Below are 14,579 nucleotides of genomic sequence, written 5' to 3'. Positions count from 1 at the left end.
TGAAGTGGCTTACAGATGAACCAGTTTGGGTAGGACAACGGCCTATGACCTCTGAGAAGGTAGAGGCTTTAGAAAAGTTAGTACAGGAACAGCTAGATCCTGGAGATTATAGAGGAATCTACCAGTCCTTGGAATTCTCCTGTATTTGTTGTCAAAAAGAAGTCAGGTAAGTGGAGAATGCTGACAGACCTGAGAGCCATAAATAAGGTAATTCAACCAATGGTCTCTCTGCAACATGGAATGCCATTTACCTTCCTCAATACCTAAAGGATGGACTATCATATTCATTGATCTAAAAGACTGTTTCTTCACAATACCATTACAGGAAAATGATAGAGAAAAATTTGCACTTACTGTATTAACACTTAATAATTCACAGCCAGTTAGGAGATATCAGTAGAGTGTTTTGCAACAAGGAATGCTAAATAGTCCTACTTTGTGTCAACACTTCGTACAGCAACCTTTGGAAATAATTCGTAAGAAATGTTCACAATCTCTTGTTTATCATTATGTGGATGACATTCTTTTATCAGATTCTAATAAGGAAACTTTGGAATGTATGTTTGAAATGGTGAAGGAAGTTCTGCCTCATTGGGGGTTACAGATTGCATCAGAAAAGATGCAAAGAGGAGATTCTATTAACTATTTATGTTACAAGATAGACTTACAAAGAATCAAACCTCAAAAGATACAAATTAGGAGAGATCATTATCAAACTTTTAATTCTCTTCAGAAATTATTAGGGGAAGTTTCTCAATTACAGACAATTATTGGTGTAGAAGAACGTGACTTAAAGCATTTAAAAATGGCCCTTAAAGGTGATAAGGACCTAAACAGTATGAGAATATTATGTACTGAGACAGAAAAAGAGTTACAATGGGTAGAAAACAGAATATTGGATGCACACGTAAATCAGATAAACCCTAATTTAGGCTATATTCTGGTTATCTTGCCATGCAGAGAATACTCTTCTGGGATTCTGATGCAGAGGGAAGACACTATATTGGAATGGATATTTCTGCCACATAAACAGAATAAAAAGTTAAAGATATATATATAGAAAAGATTTCTGATTTGATTTTAAAGGGTAAATTAAGACTTCGTCAGCTGCCTGGAAAAGATCCAGCAGAAATTATAGTACCTTTAACTAATGAAGAAATTAGTGGAAAGATAAAGAATATTGGCAAATAGCTGTTACTGACTTTTTGGGAACAATTAGCAACAACTAAACCTAAACTGACAAAATTAAATTCATAAAAAGACAGTCTGGATTCTTTCCCGTATTGTAACTCCCATTTCTGGAATTCATACATTCTACACTGATGCCAACAAATCAGGTAAGGCAGGTTAAAAATCAGGTAAGGTAAGTAAAGTAGTTCAAAGTCCATATACATCTGTACAGAAGGCAGAATTATATGCAATTCTCATCGTACTTAAGAATTTTACAGAACCTCTTAATATAGTTACTGATTCTCAATATGCACAGAGAGTCATGTTACACATTGAGACTGCAGAATTCGTTCCTGAAAATACAGAATTAACTTCTCTGTTTTTACAATTGCAGGAAACAATCACAAACAGAAGTAATCCTATATACATTACACATATCAGAACCCATATGGGTCTGCCATGCCCACTAGCACAAGGCAATGATGAGATTGATCGTTTATTAATTGGAAGTGTGCTAGAAGCCTCAGAATTTCATAAGAAACATCATGTAAATAGCAAAGGTTTGAAAAAGGACTTCATCACTTGGCAACAAGCCAAGGAGATAGAGAAAAACTGTCGTACTTGATCCTTTTATAATCAAACTCCATTGCCAGCAGGTTGTAATCCTAAGGCCATTCGGGGAAATCAGGTTTGGCAGATGGATGTCTTTCACTTTGCAGAATTTGGAAATTTGAAATATGTGCATTCATACTATAGACACATTCTCAGGGTTCAAATAGGCTACTGCTCTTGACTCTGAAAAAGCTGATTCTCTTATTACACACCTGCTAGAGGTGATGGCAGTTATGGGTATACCTGCACAAATAAAAACTGACAATGCTCCAGCATATGTCTCTACAAAATTGGAACAATGTTTCAAATATTATAACATAAAGCATGTTACTGGTATACCACACAATCCTACAGGACAAGCAGTGGTTGAGCGATCTAATAGAACACTTAAGGAGATTCTCAACAAACAAGCTTGGAAGACTAAACCCCCCAAACATAGGTTGCATAATGCTTTATTAACACTAAACTTTCATAATACCAATGAAAAAAGGACAAAAAGCTGCAGATAGTCACTGGACTACGGAGAAAACTGCTGAACTGAATTAGCCGGTATACTTCAAAGATATACTAACCTCTGAATGGAAACCAGGACATGTGTTACGTTGGGGTCAGGGTTTTGCATTGGTTTCCACAGGAGAAGAAAAACTTTGGATACCATCAAAGTTGAAAAGTTGAGTGGAAAAGGAAAAATCTCTCGACAATGACAAATGACAGGTATTTTACTAAGGTATATCTCGTAAAATAAATAGAAACCTCCCAAAGGAAAGGGAAGTGTTTTGCTTTTATCTTCACAGGAAAACTCCTCTCCAGAAGGCAAAAGGACACTGCATGGGTAGATACTTACGAAGAAAAGGTAGCTATAACCATCAAACAAAAGGAACGTGCCATATGGTAAACTTTACAACTGTTTCTCACAGAACTCTATTTTTCTTTATTTCCCAGTCCCTATTCAATTAAGCCAATGCTGGATTTAGAGGTGGATTTGGATTTCCTCTTCGAAAATCCAAGCACGTTATTTAACTAAACTTTAGTGTTTCTGTGTTGTATCAAGAAGCCAATTGATGTAATACAGAATAAAAGAAGAATTTGGGGACTTTGTTTTCTTGGATCTTTCACTCAAGTTGTACACCCTCTCATAATTGTTATGCTCTCATGGTTGCATTTCCCAGCATGTGTACCTACAAAAGCAAACATTACTCTGCTAACTGTTTATGTTTGGGTCCCACACAGCCAATGAAGATCTGCCTGACAGCAATCCCTGGATTCCCTGGAAAGAAAATGGGCGACACCTCCTCGATTCACTGGATCCAACTTGCTCCATTTCAACTGACACTCCGGCCAAAGCTTCGGATACTGACTTCAATTAAGTTGAGGATTTCAATCGAGATCTTCAATCAAGAGAATCCCATCTAACATGGACTGGATACAATACATTCAACACTTTTACTACACTAATATTTTCTTCCTACTGTACCCCACATGACTATCATCGTCCCATTTCAGCAAGAAGTAACTTGGAGTATGCTACGCCCCCTTCCCCATTGTTGTCACTTAGGATAGTGTATATACCTAGTTAGTGCTAACTTCATATTGTTTACGGTTGGGATTGGAATGAGGTGTTCACGCTTGGACACATCTTTCAGATGACTTTAGGGTTTAGTTAAAATAGATATATAGGATGTAACATAAGCAGATTGTTGTACCTTCTCACATTTTACCTTTATGATTGTTAAGTTTGGATACTTTATATTGTTAAGTTTTAATCCTCTTTTAGACTAAAAGGGGAATTGTAGGGGAAGCTGTAGCCACGCCTACTTAGGGGCTGTCTACAGGTGTGCCTGACAATGCTTGTGAGGGCGTGGTCAGGGTGATATAGAGTGACTGCATTTTCTCCTTGGGTTTCACTTTTGTACTTGCTGGACAGACTGCTGCCATGCCAGCTGGCTAGGTTGCTCTGTAAGTAAGGCTTTTCCCTATTAAATACCCTTATATTTCTACCTGACTCCGTATTGGTAATTTCCCAATATAAGAGAGTGCTAGATGTCTGTATAATTTTGTTCAAATGACTGACTGCAAAACCTGGAAAAGGTGCTGCTGCTATTGATGCATAACATACTGTCATTATTGGTCTTTTTGCATATATATATATATATATATATATATATATATATATATTTGAATTTTTGGAAACTTTAGCTGTGCAGTCAACTTTGGGAAAAAGTATACCAGTTTACCATGTTCAGTTGTCATTGTACAAAAATTAATAGCCATATTGGTCTAGAAATTTTGAACTTAATTATTTTCCATTTGTACAGAGGTAATGCACTGTATTAAATATGTAAGGTCTTAAAAAAAGAAGGGATTTTGAGTGCTCATCCCATGTGAAGGGATGCTCTCTTGACCTGGACACATGGGGTAGGGCCTAGGCCTGGCCCAGGATGATGTGGTAGACTTTGCAAAGCCCCCTTTGAGGGCCTTACCCTGCCACAGGAGTGGAGGGGGAATGGCTAAGGGCAGGAGGGATGTTGAGGGGAGGGATAGGGAGAAGGGACTGACATCTGAAGCAAGCTTTTATCTAATGTGAACTAATAAAATAAAAAAAATGTTTATAACCATTGAAGAAAGAAATTGAAGAAAATATCAGAAGATGGAAAGATCTCTCATGTTCAAGGATGGATGAAAAAAATGTAGTACATTTACACAGTTTAGTCAATCTGGCCTTAAATAACTGTACTTGAGAGGACTCATCTTAAGTTATTTGGATTCCATGCCTTTTATAATTTGCTTAAAGAGTGTTCCAGGCACTCTGAAGCCCCTGAAAGCAAATGACTGTGGGATAAAAGATACTAATATCAGGGTTCTTCTCCCTGCCCTGAGGTAATTCAACCAGCTCACAACTATCAATCTCATCAACAATGACTTCTCCACTGACATGCTCAAAGAACTTCCTCACCATACTGCCAACCTAAGGCAGCTGACTAAGGAGCTCTGCCCTGCTCCAAGAGGTCTATGATCACTTTTGATATATCCAAGTAGAGGAAATTTCCCAACATTGTGCTGAGCTCAAGGAAACACTCATCTCTATAAGGTAGTTCAACTTTCTCTGCTTTTATTGTTACACAAATTATTTTCTCCAATGAAGGTCCCTAATCTAATTTACATTATTTTTTTCCATGAGACAAAATTTCTCTGTGGCTTTGGAAGTTGTCCTTGAACTAGCTCTTGTAGACCAGGTTGGTCTCAAACTCACAGAGACCCACATGCATCTGCCTCCGAGTGTTGGGACTAAATGTGTGGGCCATGAAAGTCTGGCTCTATATTACATATATTACTGAGAAGACCATCACATGTCCCCAGGTTTCTAGTCATTTATTAGGTGTAATTTGCAATACACAATAATACAAGTGCCCCAGATGTGCCAGAGGACTTTTATGACCAAAGTCATGGGATGGCTTCAATGGCCCTTCGCCAAACAATCACCATTTTCCACAAGAATTCTTCAAGGTCAAAGTAATTCTAGAAAACAGCTGTTCCCTCTAATGTATACACCAGATGCAGTGAGTCTGCTAAATTCATAAAATTCCAGTGGATCTCATAAATAGTCAAGCAGAGTCTTGGGCCTTTTATTTTGTGTAATTCACCTGTAGAGATACAAGGACACAAACCAGGATTTTCATGCCAAGCTCTAACCTTGCACCCCATATTCATGCAATACCAAGGTCCTTCAGGATAACAGATTGACTCAGGTAAGAACGTGGCCATGAGGATATTCCCTTCAGGGGGAATCTTATCCTCCCCCATATCTGTCTCATCTCCTCCAGTCCAGCTTGGGATGAAGAACCTGCATCTGTAATACAAGCCTCTGCCTCAGCTGTTTGTAGCCACTGGCTTTTGTGCCAGAATCCATTTGAGAAAATAAAGTAATTATCATCCATGAAACATCGTTTTTTTGTATCCTAGTCAGGTCTTCCACTCCCAAACTATGGTACTGTGGCTAAGTATCAGCAACTCAAGTCAATGCTCATGGGGTGGAACATGAATGAGCTCTGCCTTCTCCCCATCTCTACTTCCTTCCACCTCTGGATGACACATCTGATGCATCAGTCCCATACTATCTAGGACATCTGGAGAACTTTATTGATGCTGCTGTCTTTCAGTTTCATAGATTCATTCCATTATCATCATGGCTGGACTTGGAACCACTCAAGAAGACATGGTTTTGGAGAAATAGATGGGAGTCCTACATCTATCAGCAAATAAGTGGACTATGACACTGAGTGATGCATAAACAAAGCAGACAAAAAGCCAGACCCCACAGTGACACACTTCCTTCAGCAAGGCTACACCTCCCAGTAGTGCTGTACTTACAAACTTATGGGAACCGTTTACATTCAAATGTCTATCTCCTGGTCCATGCCTTTCTGTGGATCCATCCATTGCCTCCTGTGTATTAGGAAAGTGCTCACCCTACTCAGGCACATTCTGAATCTTCAACCATAGATTCCAGTGTTCACCCAACCTGCTACCACTGTATGAGAAAATGAGTTGGTATAGGCCTGTGAAGAATATACTCACTCCTCTAGCTTTTGTTGATTTTCTGGGAACTTGGTTTTGTTTCCTTCTATTTTGATTTTGCTACTAGATTTGACCATGTAGCCCAGGCTAAGGATGGACTTTAGATCCTCCTACCTCAACATCCAGAAGGTTGGTGCTCTCCAAACTGTAACTGCACTCACACATTCCGATACATGTTCCCTCTAATCAGCCACTGCATTCCAGTCCCAGGGTGGATGGTATAAGTTTTCTCAGTCTCCATTATGTTCATCTACATGGAGTCCTACACAGGTCTATGGAACTGATAGCATCAAATGTGCCATCTTTAAGTGATAAGTGTTATAGATATGGTGAATCCAGGAGCACACTGATAACCCAGTCCATGAGCTTGGACTGAGAATTACTGACATGTGGCCACAGCATGCAGAGTGCTTCATCTAGCCTTTGGCTTAGAGAGAAAGTCAAATTGTGGAACTTTGCAGTGGTTCACACGAAGAGAATTTGCTAGACAAGCACAGAACACCTTACTGTGATCCCCTGAATTTCCTATGCAAAAAGAAACTGAACCTGGAAATTATCCTGTGAGGCCAATCATGGTGGCAAGTACCTTTAATTCTAACACAAGGAAGGCAGTGGCATGTGGATTTCTGTAAGTTCAAATTTATCCTCGTAAACATAGTAACTGCAGGAACAGCCTGAAATGTGTCGCAGGGACAGACAGAGAGAGAAAGAGAGAAAGCGAGAGAGAGAGAGAGAGAGAGAGAGAGAGAGAGAGAGAGAGAGAGAGAGGCATCTTCTGACCTCCACATTGTTACAATCACACATAAAGACCTATGTACAGACTGACGTACACACTCCATGACAATAAATGAAAGAAAAACAAGTCCTGAAAACATGTCTGTGAAGCTTTAGTATCTTGAGGGAAGTAAGATGGCAAAGAGCTTGGATCAATGTATTCCTTCATACATGCTAAGTATTTCCCTTTACCACAAACATAATCTTCTACCTTTATCTTCTACTATGGAGATCACACATGAGCATCATCAGCACACCTGCCATTTGCTTTTTCATACTTGATGTGCTAAGCCCAGTGGGTTTATCAACCTCTAGAAGGGCTTCATATTTAATTCTATGGATTTATTTTTATTTAATACTTTATATTTGCCTACTTTTAATTATGTATGTTAGAGGGCATGCGTGCATTATCTGTGGAGGTGGAGATGACTTCAAGTGCTCCTAGGAACCAGAAATAAATGTCAGATAAACTGGAACAGTTCCAAGTGTTTCTGCCTGCTGAAATCAAACACAGTCCCCAGAAGGAGCAGTAAGCACTCTAAACATCTGAGCCATCTCTCCAACAGACTCTCTAGCTTTCTGGCTAGGCTTACATGAAGCTGGGATATAGGAAATAGCCAAGAACATGGCATGTTGGGTCATTATTTTCTCTAAAAATTCTAGGGTGCAGAAGGTTTAGAGACAAGGAGACACAAGAGTGTGCAAACACAGTAATCACAGTGAACAACTACAAGATTCAATGAACTGACTCAAATTAAAAGTACACAACACATTCTCTCATGAAAAACAGTTTTATTGAATTTACTGGAAACTGTAATGCTAAGGATGGTGGGGGAAGTAATTTCCAGAGAAAGACAGTTCACACCTCACTAGTGAGAATACTGCGTGCTTAACACCAGTTCTTTCTCGTGTCAACAGTATTTTTCACAAAAGAAATATATGTACATATTTATAAATTTTTATCTAAGTTGGACAAGGAGCAAGCCAAACAAAGGCAGAGATATGGAATACACTTCATCAAGTCAATTATGCTCTTTGGATTATCCTCTCTTTTTCCCTTCCTGTATGTCTATGGTCTCTCATACACTGTGTGCTGGGATGCAATCCCTACTATTTTCCAATCACTTTTTCTGTCCAAAGTTTCCATCACTATTAGCCCTCAGCAGATCAGGAGCACCTGATTCTCCAGTTCAAAGATTCTCACTAGTCTGAATCAATAGAAAAATATTGCTTCCAAATAAATCCAAAACACCTTAAACAAATACACTCTATGTCTCTAATAAGTCACATGAGTCCTGGCTTTCATTTATCAGAGCCCAAAAGTAATCTCTCATTATTTTTTGCCAACAGGAACATAGTGAGTCTTCCAGGTCATAGAAACAAATTTCCAGCAATGTAGACATCTCCTACTCACAAAGGAGACCTCATTAGGCTCTCTTATACCCCTGAGTGTTTCCAAGAGCTCAGAGCAATGTTGGGCAAATCTGTCTGGCAGAACATTACCGATGCCATCATAGACTTCTTCCGGAGCAGGGTATGTCTCTCGGGTCAACTGTCTCAGGTTGGCAGTGTGCTACAGCAGCTTCTTAAGGCTGGACAGAGACAGGAAGTTCCTCGCAAAATTGAGCTCAACCAGCTGGGAACACTGGCTCAGGGCAGGGAGGAGGACACTGATTTGGAAGTCCTTGAGTGTACAATCCTTCAATTTTAGTATCTTCAGAGTAGCTGTCAGTTTCTCTAGCAGCTTTCCTAGAAGGGGATGAATTAAATCTACTCAGGTCCAGAGGTCTGAGCTGATGAATGCTTGGATACTGGGACAGATACCTCATGTCTTCTTCTGATAGCATGCAGCACGTGATTGCAAGGGTCTCTAAGGGACTCTCCAAGGACCTACATAAAGACAAAGTATGTATAATAGTGATAGAGAAAGTGCAATGACTTCAAGGTAGCAGACCCTAGTTACCACTAAGCTCATTCTGAGAGCATCATGAATGTCAAGCACAGTATGCTCCGTGATTGGAGGATTAACATCACATGCATCGTTGTGAATGTTTCTGTCCCCAAATCTGTTCCTTTTGCACTGTCAAGCCCAAAACCTCATCAGCTGAAAAATGGTGTCAGTAGGAAACCAAGGAGGACCACCTAGGGGCAGTTTAGAGCTTTCCCTGTTTGTGACAACATTGGTATCAATGAGACCCACCTTCCTAGCACAGCCTCTGTCCTACTTACAGTGCTTGCCCGAGTACCTAATCACTCTCAGTCATTTTCCATTTACACAGACCCTACCAGTGCTCAAAGAGTACCTGTCCTTTGGGGAATCACAGAGAGAGAGAGAGAGAAATAAGCTGTGAATAGATTCAAAGGACAGTGATGCCATGGGGTAACATGTATTTTAAAATCCCATCCCCTGTATAGATCTCTTTTCCCCTCAACTGGGTCCCTACCAAGACCATTTCTAGATCTTGGATGCCTGAGTAGCAGAAAGACTACTAGATCAATCATCCTAAGTTCTTATACTTGGGGGTGGCTGGGAAGTCCCAGTTGTAAACTGATCTTTCATGTAAGCTGGAAAAGCTCTTCTATGTCCTGCAGAGAAAGCTCTCTATACTTACTCACCTGAGTACTTGTTCTAATCTTTCATTCAGGAAGAAAACACCATTCAAGTAGAGATACTGGAGCTTCATGAGATGGGAGAACTGGGGTGTGATTTTCCTAATATACCATACATTCATTTCTCGGTTCCTAATTGATTCCAAAGACATGCAGATATCATTGAGATGGAGTTTCTGAAGGTTTCTCATCTGACCCAGGCCAGGGGCAAACATTGCAAGGGTTCTCATGTCCCAGTGACCATTCACCACCAACTCCAGTATAGATTTTGGTTCAAATACTTCCAGCAGACTAACAGGGTTATAGGCAGGGATGGTCCCAAACTCCAGCTTTTCACAGATCGCCTGTAGCACTTCTTTTCTCTGAATGGCCCATGAGCAGAAATATTTTAGGTATTTGCAGAGATACCTGGACTTGAGGGAAAGGTTCATCATCACAGTCACAACCTGTTTTCCCTGTTGTAGGTGATGATTCCCCACTGGTTGTTTCTCATTAACATCTGGGGAACAGACAGCATCCTCTAATCCAGCTCACGAATTCCAGAAGTTATGTTGGGCATTCCGAAGATCAAGGACTTCTAGTTTGCAACTCCTGTTTGTCAGATGAGAAGTAGAATCAAATGACAAGACTATCAATGTGTAATCTGTCTTGACCGCACACATCACTTTCCTTCAGTCCATTCTTTAAACAAAGAGGAAGAAGAGGCAAAGGTAGAGTCATTGTAAGTTGACTACATCTATTAGTATTGTGCTCCATGCACCACAGTCCTTTCTCATTTTATCATTTGTCTAAGAAAGCTCTGATTCAACTTGGACCACATTCTGAACTCTATAGTCACTTCCCTCCATTCACTCTTCCCCTCCATACTACCTTTTTCTCACTTACCTAGGTCTATCCTTTTCCTTAATCAGTAAATCAAGGACACCCAGCACAGCCTTCAAGGTCTCCAGGTCAGGGGTCTTCATCAGGGCTCCCACAGGAAGGAATCGGAAGGGCCAGGCTGACACGATCACTGTCAGGATATTTGTTTGTTGGCCATCGAAAGCACCTTTGAATAGCGGTGGGAAGAGTTCCATGGGCAGGTTCTTCAGAGCAGAGAAAACCAGGGCTTCATCTTTTAGTAGACTTCTTATTGCCAGCTGCTGGAGTGTGGATGGGGAACTCATTCTGACCTTCATATACTCCAGTGCTATAGAAATTTCCGGAGAATAAACCCTTTTTAGGCAAAACATATTCAGCATGCCCCTTTGCCCCTTCATCACATAAACCATGCAGGCCTCAGTCAGTAGTCTAGAAATGCTGGAAAAAAGTGTATTTCCAATTACTCATTATCTGTCTTTCTCCTAGTCACAGGACCCTCGAAGACCTCATGGAGATGAGCACCCATGGGAACAAATCTCTGTTATTCTGCCAATCTCAAGAATTTCTCCCCCGAATCCCACTGCCCTGGGCAATGAGATAATGGATAATCAAATGTTTGTGGGCAACCATCTTCAAATGACTCTCCTGATCATCATGAGCAAATTTAAAGCTCTCACACCCAATATGCACTGCATTCAATCAATGGAACTCCTTAGGAGACTCCTTGAGATTTAAAAAGTCACTATTATTGGTAAAATTTTGGAAACTGGAGCAACACTGAACTCTTGACCACTGAACTCTTTGTATGGCTGCTCTGCTACTTTGATCTCTAATGGCTTTAATAACTGAAAAATATTTCACCACAGGCATGTGACACCACCACCTGGATAAATTAATTTTTTTTCTTTTCTTTTTGATTTTTCTTGAGACGGGGTTTCTCTGTGGCTTTTGAGGCTATCCTGGTACTAGCACTGGTAGACCAGGCTGGTCTTGAACTCATAGAGATCCACCTGCCTCTCCCTCCCGGAGTGGTGGGACTAAAGGCTAGCACCACCACCACCACCAGGCTTTTTTTTTTTTGAGACATGTTTTTTCCGTGCAGCTTTGGAGCCTATCCTGACCTTGAATTCACTGATATCCCCCAAGTCTATCTCCCAAATGCTGGGATTAAAGGCGTATACCTCTACCACCCAGCTAAATTAGCACTTCCTATATGCTTGTTTGCTGTGCTATGTACAGGCTGATGATCTTGTGGCCTCACTTGTCTCCATAATATAGTCAGCTGTGCCTAGATCTGGGAACCTCCAAATTCTGATGATCCATGAAGTGGCCATTACTCAGGAGGATGAGCAAGAACAATGTCAACACCTACCTGGAAATCAGAGTGCACTTAATGTCACTATCAGAAATCTAGGAGAGATAGTGTCCCAAGGGAAATGGGAAGTGATCTTTGAGCCAGGCATGTAGTCACTGGCCTGGGAAGTAAATAAGGTTGTTCACATCTCTCCATACATGAAAGACAATGACCTGAGATGGGTTGAAGGCAAAGTCTCTAATCCACAGTGTTGGTATTAAAGGTGAGAACCACCACATTGGACTTTGTGTATGTTTGAGACTTGTCAAAAATAGGAAAGGCTGTTCTTGAAATCCAGATCATTTTGGCTTTACAAAGATTCTTAGGCCCATTTTGGAATTCTAGATAGAATCTGCTCTGTAATTCAAACCCTTAGCATTCCTTTCAATAAAGCTTCACTGAATAGGGTTTTGTTATTCTTTGAATTATAATTTCCCTGAACTGTAGCTTACAAGTTGTTGTTCTGGGATCTGCTATTAGCTTTCTGATAACCAGCCCCATGTTGTAGCTGAGCTGTGAACTAATCTTTAGCAATGTGCTTGCTTCAGCCTTGACTATTTACTTGACATTGTCTGGGAGTGATATTTAAAAAAGGAAAGACCCAAGAAGCACATACAAGACAAACCTGGGAACTAGAATTACGGTCCTGAGCATAGAAAATTACAGACCCTGGACAGACATCTCTGCCTGAAGAGCTGTTGTGACTACCTAATTTAAACAAAAACAGATGACCTGGGAATGTGGCTCAAACTCAGACCACTTGTATATTGTGCTCAAAACTCCACAACCAAAGCACTTATATCAAAGTGTAACATATCTTATTTGATCCCCTGACCTGAACTCACCTGAAGCACACTACAGAGACCAGAGTGTCTGGATCCTTTTACTCTCTCCATAATGTTCTGCCAATACAGGCTTCTGTCACCATGCAAGGGGCAAAATGATATATAAATGACCCAGAAACTGATATTGGGATTTATACTTCAAGTTGAATTAGAGAAAAGCAAAGCATATGTTCACTAGCTCTTACCTCAGGCTCAGGATGAAAGGGTTGATCCACACACGACCGGTTCACCAAACCTCAAACTGCTGCCTCTCTTTCCTGCCTGGAGAATGAATGCCTGTCTTCAGTTCAGCTGTGGAAGAATGACTGATGCTGAATACTGAAGTCCCTGCTTCTATCTTTTATAGCCCCCCAATGCTGGGATTATAGGCGTGTGATCTGTTACTCTTTTAGACTGATTCACTATCCAATATCCCTGCATGCCCTTGAACTCAGAGAGATCCCTCTATCTCTGAATCCTGAGTTCTAGGATTAAAGGTGTGTACCACCACTCCCTGACCAATATAGCTTGAGGCTGACTTTGCTTTCTGAATTCGAAGTCAAGCTTTAGTAGACCAGAAATAGTATATTACTACAGCCATGTATCTATGCAGTGTTTAATAGCCAAATACACTATCCAGGAATCATAGCTAAAAGAGAATCACAACACTCTCAATGATAGGCAAGTGCATGTTAAAGAAGAGCTAGCCTGAGCTGGGTGGAGGTGGCCCATGCCTTTTGTCCAAGCACTTGGGAAGCAGAGGCAATCAGATCTCTGTTAGTTTGAGACTAGCCTGGTCTAAAAGAGCTAGTTCAAGGACAGCCTCCAAAGCCACAGAGAAACCCTGTCTTGAAACACCAAAAAGAAAAAAAGGAGGGGCTAGCCTGGACTGAAAGATCCCCAGAGCCCTAAGGGCCTCAGGATACTGAGGAGCCCCCGAGACTCAGAAACCAGACCAAGAGCTGCAAAAGCAAGAGGATTTATTGAACGAATGCCCATTCAGGTGTCAGCAATATCGGAAAAGCTGCACACCCCAGCATGAGGTGCAAGCTCCTTATATAGGAAAAAAAAAACACAGATCAGCATACAGGCAAGGGGCACAAAGTGATTGATTACAAAGTATGATTTCATGTTAGAGTGGTCACCCAGGTGTGACCTGCTTTTCTACAAAGGAAAAACCACAGAACTACCCTGAAAAGTCCTTGATTGTCTGTTGGCCAGCCAGGTATGACCCAAAGAGCGTTGTCTTGTCATTTGCCTCTGTCTAAACCATAGGATGTGCCCAGAGTTGGGGCCAACTTCCTTGAAATGGGCCAAGGCCTGTGGAAAACTTTTTCTCTCTGTGAACTAAAATCTTTCAAAACTTTTTCTCTCAGCAAACTAAAATCTTTCAGTAATACATAAGGAGTTCCATTCAGGAAGCACAGCCAATTTCACTCTCGCCTCTACTGTGGGGAAAAACCGTATTTTAAAAAGCAAATAAAAAGATATGTCTTTGATACAGTTTGTCTTTAGCTAGACCCAAACAATACATTGGATTTACACTTCCTTTTAGACTCCATGCACTGGTATCTCCATTTTACACTAACTTTATTTTGGGTGCTGTTATTCAGTTGAATGGTATCAGAGCAGCTATACAGGAAGTTATTTTGTTTTGTTTGCTTTCATGTTTCAGACAAAGTCTTGGTTAGGTTGCTACTATTGGTTCCTTTGCTCAGTATAGCATTCTCACCTTCTCTCTGCATTGGCTGGTGACCATCTGGAGTTGCCTTTCTCATCCAAGCATCCTTTGTTTGGTT

General features: G+C 40.7%; 1 pseudogene; it reads right to left on the bottom strand.

Annotated features, from left to right (window-relative positions):
* Nucleotides 1–8,464: 8,464 nt before the first annotated feature.
* Nucleotides 8,465–11,012, bottom strand: LOC118237667 (annotated as a pseudogene).
* Nucleotides 11,013–14,579: the final 3,567 nt, after the last annotated feature.

This window comes from Cricetulus griseus, chromosome 9 (assembly GCF_003668045.3).
Source record: "Cricetulus griseus strain 17A/GY chromosome 9, alternate assembly CriGri-PICRH-1.0, whole genome shotgun sequence".
NCBI lineage: Eukaryota > Metazoa > Chordata > Mammalia > Rodentia > Cricetidae > Cricetulus > Cricetulus griseus.
Note: the sequence above shows the minus strand (reverse complement) of the source record. Positions and strands in the feature narration are given on the sequence as shown.